Consider the following 26901-nt stretch of genomic DNA (forward strand, 5'->3'; position numbering starts at 1 on the left):
GGCTGGTCTGTGACCTTTTTAGGGCAGGTGCCCCTATCTTAACATTTGAAATCATAGCATCAAGCACCATAACCGATAGAAATCATCTTTAAAAAATTAGGAAGTAAAATGGAATATTGTATCTTTTCTTAGGTAGGGAAAAGTCAGACAGTATAATGATTAAGAAATACAAAAGTAGAATGGACACTTTCTGAACTAACTCTATTAGAGCCTGATCCCAGTTCTGTGGATTATCCTAGTCCACTGCCCCTAGAATCTCTGTCCCGCATTGATCAAGATTTGGGGGGTTTCTCTTTTTTACCTATGTAACTTTCATGTGAAATGTCAGCATTTAAAATACATACATCCCTTAGCACATAAAAACAAACAAGAACTAAATACTGTAACTTTTTAACCTCCCAAATATTTTACCTTTAAATTGCATACTGAATTAATTTAGAATTATATCACATATGAACGAATACATTTATTTTGAGGGATAGAGTACTTTTGTTAGCTACCTCCACAAGGAATTTTTCATAAATAGATGGTATTGAAGAGCCCACATAGATTTCCAGGCCATCTAGAGGTTGTCACAAAAATCCAGCTGTAAAAAAACATGTATGGACAGCTAACATGTACATTGCTATAAAAAATGAAATATACCAATTTTTCCTTATCCAAGCCCATTCAGAAAAATCTCAATTATTTTTTTATTTTATAAGAAAAAACATATTCATATTATTTTAAGTGTATTTTTAGGTTGCACCAAATGGTTCAAATTATTCACATCCTTACCAAATCATTCATTTTATTTTGTTGATTTTTGGCAAATTAAACTGAAATGTCAACCATCTCAACTTTGGTCATTCTTTCTAATTTACTACTTGTCCATCAATTTCCAGCTGTATTTCACTGGAAAGGCTTATTTTTTACTTCCATATTTAATAATTATGGAATAAAAGCTTTGAAGATGAACAACATCTGCCCTAGAAATGGATGCAGAATGTTCAAAGAGGCTGGAGAAACAAGTGCATTAAAATGTTATGAGAGAACATTCAATTTATAAGATGACAAGAGGTGATTTTTAGAAAGGGCAGTTAAATCACAGCCTGCTAGGAAAACTAATAAACATTATTATTCTTATAATATGTATATTTAAAATGTTTCTCTTATAATCAAAGTCCCATTTTTCTTTATTTATATGATTTCAATTCAAGAAAACACTTTCATGTTAGAACATAAATACAACTTGCCAATAAGTGTACTTATTCATCTTGACTTATCCAATAGATAATTTAAATTAGAAATGTTAGCATTCACACACTCAGTATAAGGAATAAATAATTTCACTACGCTTTTCAGAGCATACATTAACTTATATAAAACAGCAAGCATATTATTTGGTACATCATTGCTACTTAATGCATCTTAATTTCCTCTCTCTCCTTTTTGAGGTAAACCCCATTAGCCTTACACAGAAAGTATACTTGTATGAGGACAGAATTTACCTGTAAATTGTTTTACAAATGGATGATTCTGCACCAAAGTATAAGGAATGGAAATAATATTTATATGGTTCCGTTATGCTAAATCAAGAATAGCATATTTAATTTTCTATGTTAGGGTCTCTAGGAATTATTATTTTGTCATCTTAGACCTGAAAAACAGTCTGAAAAAAAAATGTGAAAATGTACTCCAAGTAGGAGAACTTGTGTTTTGCCTTGTTCTAAGGATTCTCTGTCCAAGTTATAACTTTGTTTTTCTAAGTGGATAGCTGTGATGCTCCTTCTATCTTTGTCTCTGTCTTGGTAACTGTTTTGTTCTCAGAACAGGACTGATGAGAGCTCAGGGGTTTATGATAGCCTTTACTTTTGAAGCATCATTTGACAAAGGAAGAAGATCCACTTCAGTTAGATGACACATACTTTGGAGAATCTTTAACTTGTCCAAGCTGAGGAGCACAGGAGCATAAAAATCAAGGGATCTGAGCAGTTAATTCCCCTCCCTCTGGCATACCTCTGCATGCATACAGGTATCCCTGTGTTGCGTAGTTCAGCTAGACATAAAATGTCTGTTTTGGCCATCCTTGGGATCTTGTTTTTTATTTTTGACAACATTTGACATTTCCCAGCCCAAGGCTTTGGATGTTCTCTTGGGTCCTCAGGTCACAATTTCTGTTGATTTTCTTTGTCCAAGGTTTACTCATTCTTCCAAGAGCTATTTTCAATAGCATAAATGTCCCCTTCTAATACATGACTCAATCAGAGGGTAGATAAGAAAGGGATCAGGAATATGGTTATACTAGCTAATTTTCTTCTTTATCATTTTTGGACAGGGGTCAAGGACTTGTTCTAAACCTTTAGTTTCAAATTTGGAGTCATGCCCTAAATATGAGCTCAATTGCTTGGGCTCTGATATCAGTTATTCTGATGCTGACCATATGCTTTTGTATACGTTTCCTGTCTTGAGTTCCATATTCTCATATTCTGTTGTCCTGTAGGGAAATCTGTTACTTCCTGTCCTTTGAAATAACTGCTCTCCACGTCACCACCTGGTGTATGTCAACATTTCCATCTGATGAACTGTTCTGCTTTCACACAGAACTTTTCCAGCTGCTGGCTTGCTGTTCCCCAGAATCCGTCTCCTGGGAGGTCTAATTCATGCCACCGAGTGAAAAAGTTATTGGAATCTTCCATGATTCTGTATTAAAATAAGACATTATTTCTAGGAGAATGCAGTATTTTGAAATTAATACCTTCACAACATTACTTCCTTTATCAGTCAGGGTTTCCCAGAAAACAGAACTGACAGTAGATATATATTTATTATAGGAATCTGTTCATGAAACTGAGAGGCTTGGAAAGTCCAAATTTCATAGGGCAGGCTGCAAGCTGGGACCTCAATAGTGAAGCTGAATAACCCAGGAGAAGGTAGTTGGCTGAAGTAGAAATAGAAATTCTTCTTTATGACTGATGAAACCATTAGTTCTCCCTTTAAAGCCTCCAACTCATTGGAAGAGGAAATTCCTCTCACAGCTGAAAGCAATCTGTTGTTGATTATAGATGTAGTCAGCCATAGCTGCAATCAACTGACTAATGATTTAAATCCATGAAATATCCTCACAGTAACAATCAACCCAGCGCTTGCTTGACAAAACAACTGGACACTATAACACTGACACACAAAATTAACCATCATACTTCCTAAGTCAAAACCTGGAAAAATTGAGTAAAATACGACAACCTGGTCTATAATGAGCTATGCAAAATGCCAAAACATAACCTTTTTGATTTTACTTTCTATTATCCTTCCTGGCACTAAAACTCTGTGGAGTCTGATACTTTACATAGTGTAGTTTTTCTTTGTGCCCTGTCCCTAACCTCTGCGTGTCCCAAAACAAGTGAAAATTACAAAGTCCGATTCAAATGACACTTCCTCTTTAAAACTTTCCTCAGTCTAGTATTCGAGAAGATATTTTCTTTCTTTTTTCTCATATTCTAGTAACACTCTAAGTCCCTTTAAGATGAAAATACCTCTTTGTATTGAATCATAAATTTTCAGTCATATTCGTATTTCTTGCTAGAAAACTATTCATATCTAAGTCATTAATGTATCCTTCAACTCACTGTACTCAATTAAGTATTTGTTTACTGCATGCATTTTCCCAATTCATTTTCAGACTGAATTTGAAAAGGGAAACTAGCCAGAATGTTTTCAATATCATTTGACATAGTCTATGTCAGTCTCCACCTTGTATTTTGTCTTGGACCAATTCAATTAAAATACATTTTTTTAAATCAAATGATTTGGTGTTTTGGAAAAAATAAACTTTTCATTTTGTAATAATTTTTGACTTACAAAAAAGTGCAAAAATTATATACAGAATGTCTGTATGCCTCACATTCAGTTTCAGTGTACCCCAATTTTATCACGTGTTATTGTAATAAATTTATCAAAACTAAGAAAAACATTGGCACGATACTATTAACTACGATCAGATTTTATTCAGAATGCATCAGATTTTCCATTAATGTATTATTTCTGTTCTAGAATCAAGCCAAGGCTTATGTGGAATTTTGAATTCCCATTTAAATAGGCGGCAACATAGCAAGATCATCAGGAATACTATGGCTTCACATTTACTCAAGGTTGGTAAGCATGTGGAAGAGAGATTGGGTTACTTTACATCATATTTTCCTTCTTAGCAACCAAAGAGAGCTTTTTGTGGAATAGAATGTTGAAATCCTAATAGTAAAAGAGTAAAACCACTTTCATTTATTTATTTGAAGTGTGACTCTCCCATGTTCTGTTGCATGTAAATATTGAGAAATTACTGGGTTTTCCTGTCACAGTAGCATAATTTCTCTACCTTTTAAACTTTTGACCAAAAATACTAAAAAAAAAAAAAATTACAGTTTTTGAGCACTTACTAACTGCCAAGTACTGTGTTTAACACTCAGAGAATATTGAAAACTCTGTCCACAATATCAGTGTGCAAGAGGCATGTTATGCCTTCACTTCCCAGAAATCAGCTGTATCTTACACTGAGCCTCAGTTCCATTGGACTCTTTGGAATTCTAGTTCTGTCATTCTCACACCTCCACCTGGTTATGGAAATCAAGGACACACTCCACAGCCTTCTCCCAGCCCTCATCTACCCCTCTTTTTCTTCACTCATGCCTATTTGTGTATAGGTGTTATGTTTCCATGTGTGCTTGTTTGCAGGTGTTCCATGTGTTTCCATTTCATGAGAGACTGGAGGCAGCCATGAAAGACATTAATTCTTAACCAGCCCCAGCTGCTTGCTAGGACAAAAAAGGTTCATTGGCAGAGCCCTGGCCAACTGAAGTGTATAAAAGTTCATCAATTAGTCAGTGCAGGGGTTCCTCATCTCCAATGCAAACAGTGTGTGCAGAGCTGCCAAACAGTTGACCTCTCTGGGACACCAGCCACAAATGGTCCCTTATTTCCAATGCAAAGAGAGGCATAAATAGCTACCATCCACTGACCCTAACCAAGCAGTTGGTTTCCCCAGACGACTGGGCAATGACTTCTTTCCTCCTGCTCTTTCTCTGTTGTGCCTGAGCCTGAATTTCTACAGTGCACAGTATAGCAACTTGCTCTACAACATCTCCTAGAACTGAGCATAGGGTTTTGTCTCTTGAGAAATGTCACTTGGTCATTCTTCTCCAGGATATTGCAACCCCCGGGGTTTATCTGGAAATTACAGATTCTCTGTCTCTCTTTCTCTCTAGCTATCTACACACACATACCTGCATCCCAGGGAAATCATTTTTCCTTTTAATTGGGAGAAATCCCTTCTCTTGCTTGTTGGTTTTCAAGGACCCATCTTTTCCTTCCTTCCTGCTCTGAAAATCCTAGTTCTTATAAACCTAAATGAACTAATGCTGCTTCCTCTACCCTTCCCATTACATACTTCCCTGAGATAATGAGGCAAAAATCTTGTTGCTTGCTTGATTGGGGAGGTCGGTACCCATACTTAAAACAGTGCAATAAAGTATGTCATTTTCTTCATTTTATAAATGACAAAACTGATACAAAAACCTAACATATTTACCTATTAAGTACATGAAAGTGAAAATGAGTAGTCTCTAACACAGTGAATTGCACACTGCAATATCCAAATTTGTGCAATAAATTGGATTAGGCCATGTTTGAAACAATAGATGATATCACATGCAGCAAACATACTTTAACACTTAAATGGCAATAATATTTTAGAGAAACATTAGCTTTCAAGGCATGGAGTTTCAACCACAATGGATTTTGGAATTTTGTGCAGAACACATGCCTTCACTTGAACAGAATGCATGACAGATGACTTTAGTTACTTCCAGTGGGAATTGAGAACTTGATTCATAAATATAAGGCTACTTGCCAGTATACCTAATGAGATTTCATATTCCCCCACTCTGACACTTTTAGTGATCAGACTGTATCATCTTGTTTTATTTACCTTCTACATCACGAACCAGGCTATTTACTAAGCTGGCAATGAGAATATAATTGTGTCGGTTAGTGATAATTTCTTTCATAAAACATAAAGGAAAAGAGCAAAAAGTTTTATTGATAGAAGAAATATAGATAATACAAGTGAAGTTAAGGACTGAAGTGAGACTCATGTCACAAGAAAGTAATTAGTTGTAAGTTCCTCATTTATTGGTAGTGTTAATGCCTTGTTGCCACTGATCATTTTTGGATCCAAAGCCCTTTGCCTTCATTTCAAATATAAAGTGTTTATGAGAGACTTGGACAGTCTGACTTTCTTAAATGCATTATGTCATATTAGTTAAAACTTTACTGTTTTTAAATTTGTGAAATTTATCAAGGTTTGGGGAAGAAACCTACATGTGTAAGGCAAAAAAAAATGTATTAAACAAAAGATGATGGTAAGGGAAATATTTTGCTAAAGGAGTATGCAGTTTCTATTATACGAAGTGTAAGTCATGCTTATTTATTTCTTTTCAATCTATTTCTTTAAATAGTGCTTTGTTGGCCTAATATCAGCTATTCTATGTATCTGATATTCATAATATTAGATTTGATTTTTAAATCACAAATCAAGGCATAGTTACAGTCCATCCTCTTTTTCAAAGACATATTTATTAATTTATATTGATCTTATTTTAATTGTTTGGATTTATTATAACTTATGCTATAGTAGGTTTTCAAATTGATTTTTTTGTTTATTATTTATTTTGGCTGATTTGTTGTGACTATTGAACTTACCAATAGTTTTAATGTACATGTAGAAATTTAGATTTTAAACCTTGTTGTGCAGTGAGGCAGCTTAGAATTGCCCTTAGGGTTAGGTTAGAGCTGAAGTTAGAAATGTTCAAATTATTTTAGTTTTAGTAAGTCCTACACATTTAGCTCTGAATTTCCTGCCATCTAAAGCAAAACGGCAAAGCAATAAGTAAAACACTCGTCTCTGCTGAAAAGAAGCATACCTTTTCTGTGCTATAGTACAAAACATTTCTTTAGCAGGTAAAAATGTTTTCTCCGTGAAGAAAATCCCTAAGCAGAGATTTTTCTTTTGAGCTTACATAGAAGAGACACTGAATAGATAACCACAGTGATTTTACAAAGATTCAAAAGCATGTGTTTTATGGTAATTTCAGAAATTTAATTTCACATTAATTTGAGAAACGAGGATAGATCTGTGGAATATGCGAGAAAACGGACCCTATTGGAATGGAATGGCTGGGATAAGGCTGAAGTGTTCTGAATTTTACAGTTAGGATGTATGTCTCTGTACGGGCAGTGGTTTCTCAATTTTTCTACACTGAGAAACAAAGTGAGATAATGCTAAAAGGAAAATAGTAGCATGAGAAGTCTGATTAGTTTAAAATAATGAGTAACAGCCATTTAGCAGCTAAGTAGAAAAATGAGTGACAGTTATGGTGAGGGCTGGGGGCTGGAGGCAGGGAACTATGTAAATAATTTTGCTGAATGTACAACTACAAATGTATATCAAGATATGGAGTATTCAAGGGCCAGGGCGTATTTCCATCCCCAGGAATAAGAAAATGTAAATTAAACCCCCAATTTTTCTATTGGCATCAAAATTTGATGATTTTTGACCTACTAAAATGGCACTTTATATGATTCAAATTATATATTAGCATATGTGAGAGAAAATTATCAGGATCACAGTAGGGGGAGGAAAAAGTTGGACGTGATGGTAAAAAGAGAGAAATATTGGAGAAAGGGACTGAAAGAACATTATAAATGTAAGAGATTAGCTAAATTCCTTGGAGTTCCTTCAGAGTGGATTCTGAATTAGTCAGATTGGATGTGTCTCTGGTTTCTTTACTTACACCTAAACCAAATGTCAATAAACAGTTTTTGAGACACTAAATTTATCAATTCTAATATTTATAATATTCCTGGAACAGAGATAGAATGCTTGAAACTATGGTAATGTACAATGGGTGTTTGAGCAAAGAGGTGTGTAAATGGGGTATATGCAGCAGACTTGTGTATAATAGCAAAAGCTGGAACTGAACTAATTGCATGGAAAGGTGTGGTAGGGTATATAGAGCATTGCACCATTTGTCCAAGAAAAGGATACACATGTGCATATATGCAGAGAAGATTATTTTTGGAAGAACACATATGAATCTCCATAGTTACATTAGAGAGTGAGTCAGGAGTACAGTTGTGAAAGAAAAACTTTAACTTTTACTCTTATATTCTATTTTAATGCTTAATCTTTTGCCAAGAATGGGTTTATTTTTGAAGTGGAATATTAATTTATATTTAAAAATGTAAGAATATAATGCATTTAAAATGATGTATAAGTACACAAAAAAGCATATGTTACAAAATATATATACAAATTAGAGAAAGAAATTGGGCTATATATCCATATATATTATGAAGCATTATTGTAGGTATTGAAGCAGTTACACCAATATCACTTTTCAGAATCTTTCTACCTTAAATTGAAGGTCTTTGTTCTAAATATAAGTGTGAAAATAGGAAGGCAGGGATCCTGTTTTAGCAGCCCAGTCTCACCAAAAGAAAGAAATAGCAATGAAGCTAGGATTTATGGAGACTGGAAGGGAATTTAGCTACTAAAATATTGTTCTGATCCAAAGCAAGTCTAGTAATTGGGTTTTCTGTTTGGTCCACTTTGCAGGGGGAGTGTATGAAATTTCTGTTTGTCATTATTAAAATTTATCTACTTGTTCCATTGCAGAGAAGATACGACTGATCTGGGTGATAGTGCTATCTCATGACATGTGTATAATATATAGTTTGCCCCTGTTCTGTGGTCAAAAAGTTATGCCTGGGTTGTGGGATCACAAGACACCAGACCAGCAGAGAGATGCATTAAAGGAATCCCTTAGAACGGGCATATGAGTTTGGCAAACTCTATGAATTGATTGCCCAAGGAGTATAATCATGGAAAAGTAACATTTTCCAAATATTTATGAGAACTTTATATTTTAAGTCATATGTAATATATCTCTAACAATCTATAGTTCTAACAATATAGATTTCAGTGTTGGCTGTTTTTGAAATTAATAAAAACAAGATAACGGTAAGTGTAGCTTTTCATGATTTGCTCTTTTTTGAACCAAAGTTATCACCCTCTAAAATTCTTCCATGTTGATGAATAAAATTCTAATTCGTTAATTTTTCATCTCTATGTAGTTTTTTATTGTGTGATTCTATCCTAACTCATTCATCCAATTTTCTTCTAATGGGTGTTTGGGTTAATTCTAGAATTTTTCTCTTCTGATTAATGCTATTATGAACATTCTAGTGATTGTCTATGTTGAAATTCAAACATTTCTTTAGTATGTATTTCTAGAAGTGGAAACACTGGTTATAGCATATGTTATAGTTACAAAATATGCCAAACTGTTTTCAAAAGTTGTTTAACTAACTTATATTCTTATCAGAGTTGTTCCTTTTTTTTTTGTCAAAATAGTTTGCCGACCTAGTAGGTGTAAAAAGTATGTGAATCTTAGTTTTCATTTTCCTGATTCTCACAAGGTTGAACACATTTTCAAACATTTGCATTACTATTTATGTGTCCATTTACATAAAATACATGATTAGGTCTTTTTCCTACTCTTGTTGTATTATGTATTCTTTTTATGTATCCTTTATATTTAATAGACTCTAAAACTCTATCAAGTTTTACATCTTGAAACTATTTTTCCAACATTTGGCTTATCTTCACAATTTTTTTGTTAATCTTTTTACTTTATTATTAGTATTTTGATAAGCTGATGCTAATAGAATATTTTATAAAACATACCAACTTTTCTGAAGTTTCAATAGATATTCCATTTGATTTGTATAATTTTGTCTTGTTAATTCCAATCATTGTGGTAGCTACATTTGCTATAATTTGCTTATGTTATACAAGAGTAAGTATCATGGAATTAAAAATTAGACTTTTCATATAAATAGCAAAAACAAAATATATTCTCCAAAGTAAGGCTACTTATTACTTGTTTTATTTATTTATTTTTTTGATTATCGATAAATATTTTGGGCAGAATGATTGGAAAGAAATATGTTTTCACTTGTGGATCCTTTAAAAGCATGAAAATTAAATGTTTATCATTGGCTTGTTTAGATGGATGCTATCACATTTAGCAAACCACTCTCACATATTATTTGTTAAAATAAATATGATATTGATTCTCTAAGAGAGTTCACATGTCCATCGTTGCTATTTGGTGAGTATAAAAGCAAAAGCAATGCAACATCAGTTCAATGTCTTATGTGGGTAAAGTGAAAACAGTCACCCTGAAAATATCTCATAAACTGGCCAAAATATATGTTTATGAAAACTATAAGGCACAACTTCGGTACATAAAATATGGCAAGAATATAATTTTTAAATGACACTTTTACAGGATAATGCCAGGAATAAATATGTCTATTTATAGAGAGGACAGTAAAGTATAGTGGGAAGGAGTGAAAAGTTATTAAAAAATCAATTCCTGATATCCCTGAATTGGAGGCCTGAGAACCAGCCAGGAGAACAGGGTAGTTGAAAGATGAACAGACTTTGTGAAGCTACATTCGCTCTCTCTATTGCTGATAAATAGCACCCCCCAAGACTAGAACTGAAAGAGATGCCCAGCACTGCCTTTGTTTTCTCAAGCCTGGAGCATTGTGGTAGAGACAGGAATAATCTCCTCTGAATAGTTATCTTGGCCAAAAATGACAGTGGCAAACAAAGACAGCTAGATCAGAAAACGAAAGCACAGAAACTCAGCAGAAACTAAGAACCGGGAAGAACATGTCACTAAAACAGCAGATTTGCTTTCAAATAAAGTAGAACTAATCAATGCTGAAAGACCTTGCTTTTGTGGGGAAAGTTACCCTCTACTCCATAGCACAGCAGATCTGGCTGTTGTGCAAGTATATCTAGAAATGTATGCAGAAAGAGGGTGAATAGCACATAAACTTAAAGCCTTCTCAACTACCCTTAGATGTTTAATGACTAGAGATTATCTCAATAGGGTGATAAGAAAAGGGAGCAGCAAGTCCAAAGTGGTGAACAGGAGGGCTATTTGGGGGGTATGTGCAGGGCTGGGATTTAATGCTTTCTCTGCAGGTATTGCAGGGGAAGCCTTCCCAATTGCCAGTCTCTGAGGACAGCATGGTGCTTTTGTGTGTGTTGTTTTTTTTATGAACTTGATCCATATTTTATGTTACCAGACACTAAGTAAAATCCTATTGAAACTGGACTGATGACTTACAATCATGGATAATACTTCTAAAACTGAGATTTGTGAGAAACCTGTCTCACTGACAGGTATGTGGATTCTTACCAGCTCAGACACTGATGCCTTCAAGAACCTGTATGAATTTTCTGAACCTGTTTAGAAAATGTTTGTTTCTAAACCTTACCTAATATCTGTAAGAGCTAGTTTGTTTCCTAGATTATTGGCCCCAAATCTACCTTCATTGCCAATAAATAATTAATAGCTAACATACAGAGAGCAATTAGTAATTTCAAGAAATTATTCTAAGGACCTTCCAAAACATCCTCCTTTCATCCATTCATTTATTGAACATGTATTTGAATATGCGTGTGTGTGTGTGTGTATGTATGCATGCCAGGTGTGTGCAAGATGCTAGCATATAGGAATGAACAGAAAGGATATGATGCCTTCTATTGAGGAATTTTAGTCTAGATGAGGTCCTGGCAGCTCTCGGTTGGATGTGTCCATATTTCATCCAGTTCAATTACGATGTATCAGTGTTGCTTTGACCTATGTTAGCCATAAATGACAAAGGACTGTATATTTCTAAGTTTAGGGAAAATGCTGAGTGAAACAGAACTTTAACAGTTTACCAAGTTCAGGAATTCTTGAAATCTTTGAGATTCTGAGTATACTGAATGTACATGGACTATCTTGAGTGTACTACCTCCAGGTTAATTACAGTCTTGACAAGTCAATACATCTTTGGTTAAAATAAAACCAAACAAAATCTGATTCCTTTAAACATCTCACTCACTCTGCCTTCCTTTAAGGACCCATTTCCTCTGAATTGCCCAAATCTCTGTTCCATCTCTATTTTTCATCTAAATCCAACCCATTTCTTCTCTTCCTTTATTGAAATTATTCCCACTGCATTTAGGTTTCTTTCATTTTTATCTTATTATCCTTTCTAATAGGGTTTTGTTTCACATGCAGACTCACTGAGTTTCTTAGCTGATTTTTTCTTTGCAATCTATTTTAGGGCTTTCTTCATATCTCTGTTCTGTTCCACCGTAGGTCTCAATTGATTTTATTTGCTCTTGGTTAAAGTTCCTTCCTTTTGGAAGACATGTTTGACCTGCAACTGGGTCCTTCACTTATGCTTTTCTGCCTATAAAGCCACTCTAAAAGTGTTAGAGTTATGACTTGACCCCAACTTTCTAATTCCAAATTCTATTGACCCCAGGCAAACTATGATGGTCCCTCTTTCTTAGAAAGCTTTAAAGTTATCATACCAATGTAATACAGACATATAAAATATAAGCTAAAATATCCAACGAAAGCTTAGAGTTCATATATAGCTGTCAACGACATGGGTAAAACAGGGAGACTTCAAAGGCTTGAAGATTCTTTATGTACAAAGAGAATAATACTAAAATTGTATGTCTAGATAAGAGCTAATAAAGAGGATACACAAACAATCTTTTAGAAAAGGTGGTTTGTCTTTTTTTAATCTTTAAGTGCTCTGTTATAAAACAGTGTGCATTGTTATCATCTGCGGTTTTCGCTAAACTTTCCCCGAATTCAAAGAAATATATAGATTAAATTGCAACAAATACATCACAATCGATCCACATGGATTCTTTGCTCCTTAGTAGTGGGGCTTTGTGCATGAGTGAGTATGCCTTCTGCCAAGATGAAAATATGTCCAGAATCACAGCTCTGCAGCTCTGCATTGAATCTCTCAGTCTCTTTGTGTACATGTTCTTTTGTGGTTATAGCCAAAAGCAAATCTCTGTCTACCTTTCCCTTGCTTCTAAGTTTCACCAACATTTAAGCATGATCTTTTGCTAATTTAAGGGTAAACAAACTGGCAATCTATATATTAAATTCCTGTTTAAAAATGCACACTCTAGAAAGTGAAGAAAATGAGGTATATAAACATTTGAAAAGTAAAATCAAAGGATATGACAAAATGGGTCATAGAGCTATTGCATCAATTCATAATAATTACAATACCTTAAACTCATAGAGCACTTTTGTCTGGTGAACTCAGTGCCTTACATCTATTTAGTTATGTCTGCAGAAACAGTTTTGTTTGACTCATTTGGTGATAGGATACTTGTAATAGGAAAGGGAAATAAAAGAGAATATTGAGACTAATTGGTTAGAAAGTAAGCTCATTGAATAGATTTTGACTTATTTATCCTTCTTTTCACAGCATCTAGCAACGTATCTTGCAGGTAGTTAAGTGCTTAAAAATATTTGTGTTATTAGAGAAGATATTTTGGGGAAAATAAAGTTACTGGAAAACTTAATGTGGCTCAGTAGAAAGACCATACATTCTGATATTAGACATAACTGGGTTTGAACCTTAATCTGACTACTTACTATGACTTGGTTGTCTTTCTTGAACTGCCCAAGCTCTGAATTATTTTTTTGTAAAAGAAAGTATCATTGTTTTAGGATATTTGCAAATGATACATGTAAACATCCCAACATCTCCTAGCACATAAAATCCACTATTATTTATTATTGCAAAATCTACTATTGGTTTTAAAAATGTCATTTGCTCAAATATACTTTGCTCAATTCTACTTCATACTACCCTCATTCTGAGATATTTTTTCTTCTCTCAATAATATTGGGATATTTGAGTAGTCAAAAATAATCAGTTTTCATTTTTCCTTCCTGAGTATTGAACTAATTAAAGTTAAAACAAATATAGGCCACATTATCACTCTTATAATGATACTGAGGTACAGAGCCAATTGTGAGAAATTAATAGATTGTGCCAGCCACAGGCCTTTCTGTGGTGGGAGTGTATGTGTTTGGTGGGGAGATTTGGGGATCCTGTGAACAGGGTTTCTCCCAATATTTTAAAGGCCTGTGCTGCTTTCTAGCTGTAGCCCCCAATGAGGTGAGCTACTCTGGAGCTGACTTATATTATCACTTGTGCCTTTATGTACTGTCTTACTCAAGACTGAGAGCACAGTATTACTCAGTGAAAAGGGTAAGCAAATGTTGAGCATTCTGACTGTAAATCAAAAGGCATCACTCCTGTGAACTCAGATAGCACATGTAATTTTCCTTATCCGCTTGTAGTTTGATGGTTTTGTATTAGTTTACTAGTTGCAATATCCTTTATTTCTCTCTCTTAACAAGAGTGGCTGTTCTTCAGTGACAGGAAATGTCAAACTTTGCTTACCCCTACACCATTTGGTAGAGTGCAAAGTATGGGATGGGATTAGTATATTCAACATTATGATTGATTATATTGCATTCATTTAAAAAATCAAAGTAGCTTTTTGATTTTAAGACTTTAAAAATAGCTTTCTAATCCAGAGATAGCCCATTGGTAACATTTCTTCTACCTTTTGATGCTGTGCACACTCACACATGTATGCATGTGTGCATCCATGCACACACAGCTATTTCAAGAAAACAGAAACACTCATTATATAGTCTTTTGACGTCCATTTTTTCTATTGATAATGCGTCTTTGTCTTTCCGTCTTTCTCTCTCTCTCTCTTTCCTCCCCCCCCCCCATATATATTCTTCAGAATCAGATAAGGGATGTGTAACTCAAGACTGTGAAATCTTAGAGCATCTCTCTCTATATATAAAATTAAACAATATAGTATCTAACAACTGCAGAGTATTCTAAGAAGGATGTTAGCAATGTTTAATTATGAAGTCTTATAAGCAAAAATGAGTTTACATTGCTTTTTGCAACTTTTTTTTGTAATTTCATTTTTTTACCTTGGCTGGACATTTATAATTATTTATTGTGAATTGGCTCTTTTTATCTTTTGCTCATTTTTCAATTGGTGTTTTCATCTTTTTTATGGATTTATAAGAACTGAGACGTAAAGACATACTGAACTTTTAAAATTTGTGTTTTTAACATATATTCCAAATATTTCTCAGAGACCTATTTGTCTTCACAGATTGTCGATCTGATTATGTCAATCCTCTCAACATAAAATTTTCCACAGCTTCCCATTGCTTCAAGCATACATTTATACTCATAAAACATGGCCACCACCTTAGCCTTGGTTTTCACTGCACATATTTCAGTGTTCCCAGCTGTAGTTTTTTGCCTTTGCCTAATCAGTCACTGCCCCTCCATTGGATTTCTGTCTCCTTGCGTCTTCCTTGCCATTTTCTCTGTTATTGTATGTTTATATTTTTATTATTCTTTTACTGTCATTTTAAAAATGGTCATGAATCAGAGAAGAGATCATTCTGTTCTTCAGAATCAGATAAGGAATCTGTAACTCAAGACTGTGAAATCTGAGAACATCTCAATTTTTTTCTCAATGTAGGATAAGGATAAAATACTTTATTATATTCATAGGTTTTTTCTAGCCTCCAGCATGTCACAAGGGATTTAAAGAAAAAAAATGCATGGTCCTTGCTCTCAAAAATTCAGTGTCAAACGAAGAAGGTAGTTGCCTCTGTTTTGGGAAAATAAGGGAAGATTCATGGTGAAAGTAGCCTTTGGTTTATCTTTAAACATGGCAATATTTGAATGATGAAAATGGGAAGAGCAATTCCAGTTTGAAGCAGTACAGGTGACAGCACAAAGAGAAAGCAAGGGGTCTGTTGCCATATGCAAAGGGATTTAATCAATAAACATATATATATATATATATATATTTATATGTATGTATATCTGTATATACACACTTTTGTTTTTTCTTCAGTTGCAGTGATGGATTTGAACCAAGTAATGTACATTTTAGTTCTTTATAGAAATAATAACAATCCTTAAGTCTTCAGATTTCAAGTGACTGTATTTATAAATATATCCACTTTCCAAGGCACAGAACATAGTCCACTGGTTTAGAGCGTGCTTAGCACCAGTGCCTTGCTCAGCGACCTGGTCTCATTAACCCCATCACGATACCGACTGAACTAGCTGCAATATCAAAGGTTGGATAAGCTGCCAAGGACTTAAAGTGCAGATATTTTAGAAATGCTGGCTTTATTATTTATTATACATGCCAAAACATCTGCTACTTATAAATAAAACCTTCAAATATTTCAAAATGAGTTCCAATGGGGTATGATTAAAAAAGAAGAGAAATGAGTACCATGACCCCCTCTGGACTCGAACACAGTATTGTAGGAAAGAGATGCTCAAACTACCATTTTTGCCCACCTGTGAATTTCCTGATCCGTTATTTCATTTTTCTAACAGAACTGCATGACAGAACGAACACAAATTAATCCTACCAGGCCCCTGTGGAATCCATTTGGAAGTGTTAACATGCACTATTGAACTAAAATAAATAATTAAACAAATGTAGCAGATGCCTCTATCAAAGAAGAAGTGGCAATGCATTGTTCTGTTTCTGGGAGCACACACGTAACGAAAGCGCTTGTCAGTCATGGAAAACGTGGACTTCAAGGAGATGGCTCTAAGCTGCTTCTGAAACTACAGATCCAAATAGTACAGCTGGAGAACAAGTGTTTGACGCTTAAAAATATTGTGCCTCTAGGACTAATTATGCTTTTGCAAACTTAGTAAAACATTGCCGTTTATTTAAACTTCGGCAGTACAAGATCTCCCTCAGATGAATAGTAGCTATTCTGAAGTCTGCACATAAACATCTATTTTGTGGAGAAACTGGCAATTAAGGACTTGTAATGAATTCTAGTCTTTTTCAATCCCTTTAAAAGAACACCATGGAATCAGAGAAAATAAGATATGAAAGATTCTTTAAAATCCTGACCCAGATTTTTCTAATGACTTAAGATACTGGAACAATAACTTATTTTTCTGTGTTCTGTATATGTATATCTTCAGTTCCTGCTACATATCCACAACAAGCTCTAATTCAGGAGTCTCCAGAAATACTCCACATATAATTAGAATTTAAAGTCTCTATAAGACTATTCTGGGTAGGTGTGATTTTAGAGATGTTTCTTTGTTTTGATACTCTGGCTACATTATAGAGATTTGTTTTATGAGTCCATTGGTTTTAAGGCTATTTAAAATTCTTTAAAATATTCAGGGCATATCAGATTAAAAAATTTATTTATTTTATTATATATAAATATATACTTCTAACTATAAATTATAATATATAGGAAGATATTTAGGCTATATTTAGGAGCATAACTGATGAGAAAACCCTGCTGAGATTTTAGGCATGCTGTTACCCTGTGAGCTACTGTAACAAAGTCAGAGTATCCGATTATTTGGATTTTAAGGTTCATGTTTTGTAAGTAACAGAAATCATAGAAAAATACAAAGTGAAAAGAGAGATATTTTAGAAAGATAGTTGCTTGATCATTGCCTCAAAGTTTTCCCTTGAGAGGGTGAGATATTTCAGAGACAAGGGGTGTTGTGGTGATATTGAAACCACTACTATGAAATCCTTGCTTCCTAAATGGAGTGAATATGCTGGGAAAGGTCAGGCTGCTCGCTTGGTCTCCAATGGCACTCTCCCCATGGGTCGCACATGGTGGAGGATCTTTTATCTACCACAACTATTGGTGCATTTTTGATATCCTGAATCATGAAGAATTCATAGAGCAAAGAAAAGCAAACAATTACAAAACTAGAGAGGGCTGAAGTCTAAGTATTGCCTCATGCTAGAATCTCCTGCTTTGAATTTCATGAGCACTTACGATTGAATTGGGATGCCATGCAAATTGCAAGGCAATTATGTGGACTTCACCTGCATCAACCCATGCCCGCAGAGCTTCTCTTTCTATGACAATAATACCAATAGACAAAAACAACAAAAGGAAAATTCTTTCTCTTAGAAGGCAACACAAACAACAGCAGTAAACACATGCTATCCATAAAGAATCAACAATGGAATTGTTCTGTATGGACAGGGTGTTATTAGTAGTAAATACGCATGACTTTCTAAATTTGACTAAGATAACAATGAATTACTGACATTACATTCAATCCTCTCTTACATTAGCGGGGCACTAGTGGGATTTGTGCTATTTTTTTCTCAGTTGTTATGGCCAAGTTCTTAGGCACTGTGGGATTAATTTATAAGATAACTTTGGTCTCTCACCCATAAAATAGGAGGTTGTAGGAAGGATTAAATGACATTTTGAAAACCTCAAGCTCAGTACTTGTCACACAGTCAATGCTCCATAAATGTCTGTTGAATCCAACATAATTCCCTTTGAGATATTTTCAATTCTGATAGGGTCACTAACTCCATCTCTGCTTTTAACTCTTGTAAGTAATACCACGGATGCATTAATGAGAGAAATAAAATACCCCCAAAATAGAACTTACCTTTCTTCTCTCACAGTAGCATTAAGGTTCAGCTTCCTTTTAGCTGATGTTAAGATTGATCCTAGGTATAAGCTGAGTGGGTACCTATAGTGTGATACTGAGGATTTGCAAAAGCTGAGTTTACTCACTTTCCTTCCAAAATAATTCCTCTATCTACTGTAGCACTTACAGTACTGCAATTAAGTTCTCAATCTTTGTGTCTCCAAAAAGCTATGCTTTGGGTCAAAGAGGTATTTTCTATTTATATTTATGTAAATTATATATATTTCAGTATTGTTATGGGTCCAACACATATGAGTCATTCTGTTAGTTGCCCTTGAGAGGGATTATTACTATTATTGACTATAATGAAGGTATGAGCAACACACCATGGGAGGAAAAATAAATAATCAATTATTCTAATTAAGGTATTGGGCACTGAAGAAAGATTCATGAAGTATATGCAATTGAGCCTGACTTTGAGGGGCTGAAGAAGACTCCAGGCTTAGAGAATTAACTGGGAAAGGGAATTTGACTTACCTGAGAATGCAAGAAGGGTGCATAATGAAAGGTGTATAGAGAGAGTCCAACAGTAAGTTTCACTTCCTTCGCAGATTTGCCCAGAGTAAGTGCTGATTGCTGAGGTTTGTCTTCCTTCTGTGGGGAGCCTGTATATCAGGCCAGTGCTTGGGTTTGCTTTCTCAAAGGTCATCCACTTCTGCTATGACACCTATGAGGGCTGACAGCTGAAAGAAGAAACTGGGGTAGTGAAAGGGAATCTGAGGGTCTTTGGGGTCCTTGCCCAGTACACCCAAATTGACTTGGCACATGGGTTTGGTTGCAAAGGAAAGTGATTTAATAGCTGGTGGGAGAAGGGACCTCATGATCTCAGATCTGCCTCCCAAAGGACTGCAAGAACCAGGTTTATATGCATTATTTGGATCAAAGAGAATTGGGGAGGAACAAGGAAAATCAGGGAGATGACATTTATGGATTCTCTGGGAAATGAGAAAAGTTAGGGACTATAATAAAAAGTGTGCGTGTGTAAGACAGTCTAGTTTTTGCAAGGGTTTGCTAAAATGTAACTAAGATGCATAGGCATAAACATTTGCTCAGGAACCTTTGATCAAGACCTGGAAATCTGTTTATTATTTTAGTTGACCTATCCTCTCTTTGTTGGAAAGGTCAGCGCAGCTGAGAGAGGTTAAAGATAACAAATAGACTTACTACCTCTGTTGGGGACCAGGCAACTTAATTATAGTATTTTCCCCCCCTACTATTTTTCCCCCTAGTTGTAGGGGCTTTTTCAGTAGAAGCAGCATGAACAAAGCCAGTGGAACAGTCAAAATGTGTCCAGATACACTCAGGAGGGAAGCAGTTGTCAGGGTCAAAGCTGAGAAGGCAAACTTTTAGGCCGATTGTGGAAAATGGGTGCTGGGTCATGAGTTGAGATTGAACAAGTTAAGGAAATATCTGTGCCAGAAAATTATAATGAAAATAATACTGGGTCCTGAACAGATGACTGAGGACATCAGAGGCAGAGAGAAATATGTCCAAGAAACTTGAGTCAAACTTGAATTGGCCATATTTTAACAGGGAAACTTTCCTTTGACTTCTGAGACAGCTTCGTAACTGTATTTCTGTGAATCTCCTTCTTAAAGATCTCTATTTCATCAAAATATTAAAGTCCTTAGTAGCAGTGTGACACTAATCAAGTAACCTAATGGTATGCTGGAGATAGAGAAGACTGATAAATTTTCAGAAACTTTGCAGGTTAATGGCTACAGTCATCCCTAAACATTAAATTATATAACAAAATTAAATAATATCAAAAAACTCATTTTACTATTATCTGTGCTCTTAAAGTAGCTTATGTTGATTGTATAGTGGTGAATGTGCATCTCTTCCTTATCCATCATTCAGTGACAGCATATTGGTAGCTTTAAATCTTCCATGGTGGGAGTATTTGCACTTCAGGATGTGGCAAACACTGCTTTATTATTTGGTTGATTAAGACAATATGGAGAAAGTGTTAATAACACAGATAAAGCTTATTAGTGTATTGTGTTTGTAACTGTTACATTGCTAATAGCATAAAAAATGTGAAATACTTCTAGTATATGAAAGCTATCATCTGATTCAGCACTCACATCAATGTGTGAAATTTTGACATGTATCTTCTTTTTTCACTTTCACCTTACTCATTAATGTAAATGAAAATATAAACCTAAATTCATATCAGAACTATCCCAATTCAACAATTACAACCATACAAGAGCTTTGCCAAAACTATTGAAATTATTCTATGAGAAAAACTTGACTATATGGACTTTACAGTAAAGAATATTTTATATTTTGTTAGTTTTTAAAAGTACATGCTGTGGCTCAGCAGGCAGAGTTCTCACCTGTCATGCCGAAGACCCGGGTTTGATTCCTGGTGCCTGCCCATGCAAAAAAAAAAAAAAAAAAAAAAAGAGTATTGTGCTACATATATCTTATATCAGCAATATTTTAAATAAAATATATGTATTTTTTCCAAAGCTAATTGTTAAATATTCACCAGCATGATAGTGAACCTATGAAAACTTTAGTTTTCCATGTGATAAATGAAAAAGCAGTGCTGTATATTTCTTATTGAAAACAGATAAATGAGAGAATGCTATACTTAGCAAATGGTAGGTGTCATCATTATATCAATTAGTTTTTAAATAAAATCTTGGCTTTTTGATGAACATGTGTAGCCAATTTAAACATATCTTACTTTTTTTATGGTTTAAATACTTAAGCTACTTAAATGTTCCAATTTAAAAATGATGTTTTTACATTGTTTTTTAGTAGGAGCTATTGGCTTCATAGAAAGCCTATCTGAAGACTCTTTGTATTCTAAAAAGGCAAGTTTAAGAGTTGCAGCCTATTGAAGTGTTGCTAAGGCAACCATTGCTTGCTAATAATGTAGTGATAGAAAACAAAAGGCAATTTAAAGAACAATGCTTCTCAAAATTCTGGGGAGCTATATAGCTGAACAAAACCCCAAATGAAATAGGACTGGCCATGGTCAACTCCCTTCTTGGATTAGTTAGCAGAGGGAGAGATTACCTAGCATTTAGTAAAATGGAGATCCTTGAAGGACAAACAACTTTTGATCCTTACTTCAACCCACTACCTTTATTTCTCATCATTAGTTTCCCATAATTTAAAAAGTGATATAATAAAGACCCACTACAATACTCTTAAATCTTGATTCTGGCATTTTGATATTGATATGAAAGCACCCATTGTCATGAGATTGCAGTGTCCCCCAATGATCGGTTTATTTCCTTTAAGAAGTCAGTAAACATCTTGGAATATGGGTTGAAACATCTAAACTGGTACCCTGATCACAGCAAATGTCACATATTCACATGATACAGCAAGCTCAGAGGCATAGCTGTTTATTCTGATTGCTGCCTGTCACATTTGATCAATTAAAAAAATGCTGGGAAATTAATTTGCATGCTCAATTGAAATTGTTAGTAAAAGAAAGGCATTAAATTCACTAACACTTTTCATATGCAATTACTCTTAATCCTTTAGTTCGTCAGGTGAGTTATGTACTGCTATCACTATTCTAATGATAAGATGATGGTTTCTAGAGATTAAACTCTACAATTTGGTAAGGGCCAAAAGTTGGGTCTTATTCTAAACTAATCAGAATCTTAAACTCTGCTTTTTCTTTCTCATCAGGCTTATGACAATGGCTAATCATAGACATAGATTTAAAACAATGCAAAGTATTCTTTTCTGGTCTTTTCTTATAGAAACAATTCCACATAAATTTGCTATGCTAGTCTGTTCATAGCCTTAAGATTATTCACTCTTTAGATATCTCTATAAATACATTGTTTTCCTGATCGAGATCTCATTATCCACGTTGAATATGGTAAAAAGAGCCACTGATTTTCCTTAAACACAACTATTTTAATTTTTTTTGCTGTTCTGTTGTAAATAACCTGGAAAACAAGTAGGAATCATTTGTGGGTAGTTGGGTTTAGATCAAACTGGTATGTTCCATATGAATTCCTTAATTGTAAGGATTGTATCTGGAAATCTTGGGCACAAAAATGAATAAGAAAAAAGGCTTCTATTTATGGTCTCACCAGTATTTCATTATGATTTGACATAGACACAGATTGAGGTTGCAAACAGCAGTGAAGCAGTGGCTGCAAACAGTACTTACAGAATCTTTAAATCAAATCTAGAAAATAATCATCCCAGAGAAAGAAATTTAAAATATTTAAGTGGCAGATTGGTCATATAAGACTTCATTTTATCCAGCCTTTTACTTTTCTATTTTGTTGGCTATTTATGCGACATTCAATCCTCTCTGAGTCACAATCTTCACGTATTATATTTGAAAGTTTGCAATTGCCAAGATATCCACTTTTTACAATAATAATATATTTAAAAATGCATGCATGCTTAAATGGTCCATGTGAAAAAATCCATGCTCTTTTGTGTTTCATAAAAAACAAATAGGAATTAATGGGTACAATGATATCAGTGTTCTTTGGGACTGCTTAAATTAGAAAGATGTTTAACGGGCAAAAAAAAATTGATTAAAAAAAAAAAAAACTAATTCCCGGAGACTTCACTGAATAATGATTCCTAACTAGGCATGGAAATTTGCTCACATATTATGCAGCTAATTTAGGAGAGAATGAAGAATGGACTGTTGTAAAAGACACACATTATTTCCTTTGAAAAAGCATTAAACATTTTGCAAAGTCAAATTTAAAATGCTTTTAATTGCAGTCTTTTATTGTTGCCATGTAAAAACGTGGTTGAAGTCTGTTGAGCAGATTGGATCTTAGAGGAGATGAATGCCAGTTAATATAAAAAGAGCCCTTTGAACTTACATTTTTAATGCATACAGTTCCTTAGTAAATCCTTTGTCTGTGGTTGTAAGACAACCTCTTGCAAATGAATCTGTGTTTCTTCTGTGCCTATTTTGTTACATATCAAATAGATATGGATAAATAATCCTAATGGAAAGTTGCCTATCATAGCATTGCTACCTACTTTTTAAAATTTCTGAATATTTATTACTATCTCAAAATTACCATCCTGCTCACTCATGTAAAACATTAATAGTCATGTTTTCTCTGTAAGTTTCATGTAATAATAATTAAATTTCATGTTTTTCAGGAAACAAGCTTTTCAACATTTTTACCAAGTCAGCATTTTATTTGTGCTCTTCAGTTTATTTCAAAAGAGGAAGAAGGATGGATCTGTTATTTAACTAGGCTCTTTGGTTTACAGCATGCAATTTAAAAGCTCTGAACTCTTTCATTTGTACAGTGCAGGGCTTTCCATCTATGTCAAATCCCTGCAAACTGTCTCTACATTTCGTAGGGATAATTTCCTTTCGAGAAATAAAACATACAAACCTAATCCATATCACTCAAAAATACATGTATACTACACCATGAGATAGAAAATAGAAAGCTTTATATCACTAGCATTTGCTAAATTTTTGAGCTGTGATTTAAAAGTCCTTTGGTATTTTATTGTTGCAATTCACACTTACAGATTTAAACAATTTAGGCAAAGTCGGGACATTAAACTTGACAATAAGAAATTGATTTCCCTGCTTAAGAAAATTTGCTAAGGTGATGTTTTACATATATATTGGTTTGCTTTTTTAGCCATATGACCTGTTGCCAAAATGTTACCAAAACATAACCCAAACATGGCCATGTATGCCACTGTCACTTTTCCATTCCCCTGGGAAAGTTGCTAGCTCAATACCTTACTATAAAAAAGCATTGTGTCTTCTTTTTATGATCCTCCCCCACCCCAACTCCAATATCACTGCTACTTTAGGTCCTGTGTTCTTTCTATTACATCAGTTTTAAGTCGTTAAAAATAGAATCAAGTCTGTGATTCAAAGTATGTCAAGACGGAGAGTCAGGCATATGCTTACTCATACAACTCTACAACTTTAAATATCATTGATTTCTGGTGCTCCTACTTGTTTTCTTATCTCTAGATCCAACTTCTTAGTTGTCTACTGGATATCTCTACCAGAATGCTTGACAGGGACTCCCAAGTAAGTAAATGCATCCCAATCCATACTGAATATCTTCCCTGGGGTAGGGGGTGGTTGAGGGTAGCTCAGTGGTAGAATTCTCACCTGCCATGCAGGAGACCCAGATTCGATTCCTGGTCCATGCACTTCCCAAAACAAACAAACAACAACAAAAAAAATTTCAAGAAATGGTGCTGCAATAGCGGGATACTCATAAGGAAAAAAATGACCCCACCTTACAAATCTTCCCTCCTAGCCAGTCCTTCCTCTCAAATTCTGTTTAAGTACTAAATATTTATATAGTTCCTCAAATTGCCCAATCCTAATTATCTTGTTTAGTATTCATTGTCTCTGGCTCCACATATCTAATGATATTCCAGGCCTGTAGGTTTAACTAAAGGGATGTTTCTAATATCCATCCATTTTTCTGCATTTTTCTATTGCCATCGTGTAAGCCCTCATCATCTTTTCTCTGAAATTCTACCGTCACATTCCATTCTCGATGTAATGCAGTTTAAACTCCATTCTGCTGTTGTCTTTACAACAGACATCTGCAACCATGCAGTTCCCTTTATTTCAAAAATTTTATTCAGTCCAAATGACCTATAGAATAAAGTTGCAACTCTTTAACATAATATTCATGATCATATCAGCTGAAATAAGTTCTCTGCCATATCCATTGGGTCTTACCCATTTTAGGATGCACTGCCTGCTAACATTGCTTAGTGTGTGACCAAGAAATGTTTCACTGATACATGTTGCTGCATATAAGTAGGTTGGTAGAGAGAGGCTTATTGGTGCATATAGTAATAGGTGGAGCCAGAAAATTAACACTTCCCTGGAACAGCCCTCAAATAATAACTCTTGAAAGTTGGTGAATTAACAAGGCAAATCTAACCTCCATTTTGGGTAGGATAATTCTGAGAGGAGTGTTTTACACTGTTTCCACAGATTCCCCATGAATTTAGGCTCCAGCCATCTAGTTCATCACAGCAGTAGCTGGCTTGATAATGTAATTTCATTGGTTGCCTTCATTCCTTCTAATACTTCCCTACTCACTATTGCTGACCCTTCCAAATTAACCATGAGCATGAAATCCTCATTTCTGGATCTGCTTCTAGGGAACAGAAACTATGGTAAAGATTTTTCAGTGAGCGTTCCAATTTCATCCATGCCACTTTCATACATATACCCAGGCTCTAACAACAGAACTACTCATATTTCTAAAAGTAAACCTTAAATTGCCAATTTGTGCAAGTTTCTTTATACATCCTTTTCTTGCTCTAATGTGCTACTTCTCTCCATTTAAAACATATATAAATGTTTTAAATGAATATATATATATTCAGCTTTCAAGACTGTCCTTTTTTCTTCCTAAATCCCTGCTCAAAACCATTATTTCTTTTGTGATCTGATAGTAGATGTTTAGCACTTCATTATTTATCACATTATATAAATTAATCTAGGTCAGCATATTGCTCCTCCTAGACTCTTCATGAACTCACTGAAGGAGGTATTATATTGAAACTCTAATTTATTTTCCCACCAAAGCATTTTATCCTAAAACAGGAATTTAAAAGCAATGTGATATGCTTACCTTTTCTAGCTTCACCTTTTCTAGCCCGTGACAGTGTCAGATGACCTAGGTGGCTTTTCTTGATAAAACCCAGGTGGATGTGACGTTCATAATATTTATCTATACAGGACTTCAGAAAATGTGTATCAAAGCCTCCTTGCATGACTGTGTCATTTGCACCTCCAGGAGTGTCACTTAATTTATTTGGGCTGTGAGCTGGGGTAAGGCTTAGACTTTTTATCACTTCTCCTACCTCGTTTCTGCCATTCTAGGCAGTCGATAATCTTACGTGTCCTCTTCTGAACTCATATAAGAGTTTATGAGCCTGTACATCCATATACATAAGTATGGTTTTTGAAATTAGGTTTCACTTACCAAATTAGAAGCATGTTATTTACTGTATTCAAATTCTGTTCTTTTTCCCTCAAAAATGTCTCATGAAGAGCTGTCATGGTTATCTTGTAAAGCTTTAATGCATTCTTTTTTTAATAGTTCCATAATAGTTTGTAATGTGACTGCCATATTTTATTCAATAATTGAGGTTGAATAAAATTTATTTGGTTTCTAGTTTTTGTCCCCACAATACTTCAATAAATATTTTTCTACCTGTATTTTTACATGAGTTTTTTATTTCTATAGATAATTTTTGGGTAGATTCCCAGAAATAGAATTGCTGAATTGAATGATATATTTATTTTTAACTTTATAGAAGTTGAAAGCTTGCTGTCCCAAATGGCAACACAATCCATTATTCTTCCCTCAGTATATAAGAAGGTCCTTTTGCCCATACCCCTACCAACAATAAATCTTAAAGATCTTT

General features: G+C 34.5%; 1 long non-coding RNA gene across 4 annotated transcripts; it reads right to left on the reverse strand.

The window, feature by feature from the left end:
• Positions 1-1340: 1340 nt before the first annotated feature.
• On the reverse strand, positions 1341-21334 carry LOC143649518 (uncharacterized). Of its 4 annotated transcripts, none has more exons than XR_013159079.1 (4): positions 21262-21334; positions 20844-20879; positions 18979-19184; positions 1341-2682 (listed from the first exon to the last, which is right to left on the reverse strand). It is a non-coding gene; the product is annotated as an uncharacterized LOC143649518 (long non-coding RNA). The 4 variants fall into 4 exon arrangements; XR_013159077.1 differs by lacking the exon at positions 1341-2682 and adding an exon at positions 15544-15643; XR_013159076.1 differs by lacking the exon at positions 1341-2682 and adding an exon at positions 18460-18556.
• Between the last annotated feature and the right edge of the window lie 5567 nt (positions 21335-26901).

This window comes from Tamandua tetradactyla, chromosome 11, assembly GCF_023851605.1.
Source record: "Tamandua tetradactyla isolate mTamTet1 chromosome 11, mTamTet1.pri, whole genome shotgun sequence".
Lineage (NCBI taxonomy): Eukaryota > Metazoa > Chordata > Mammalia > Pilosa > Myrmecophagidae > Tamandua > Tamandua tetradactyla.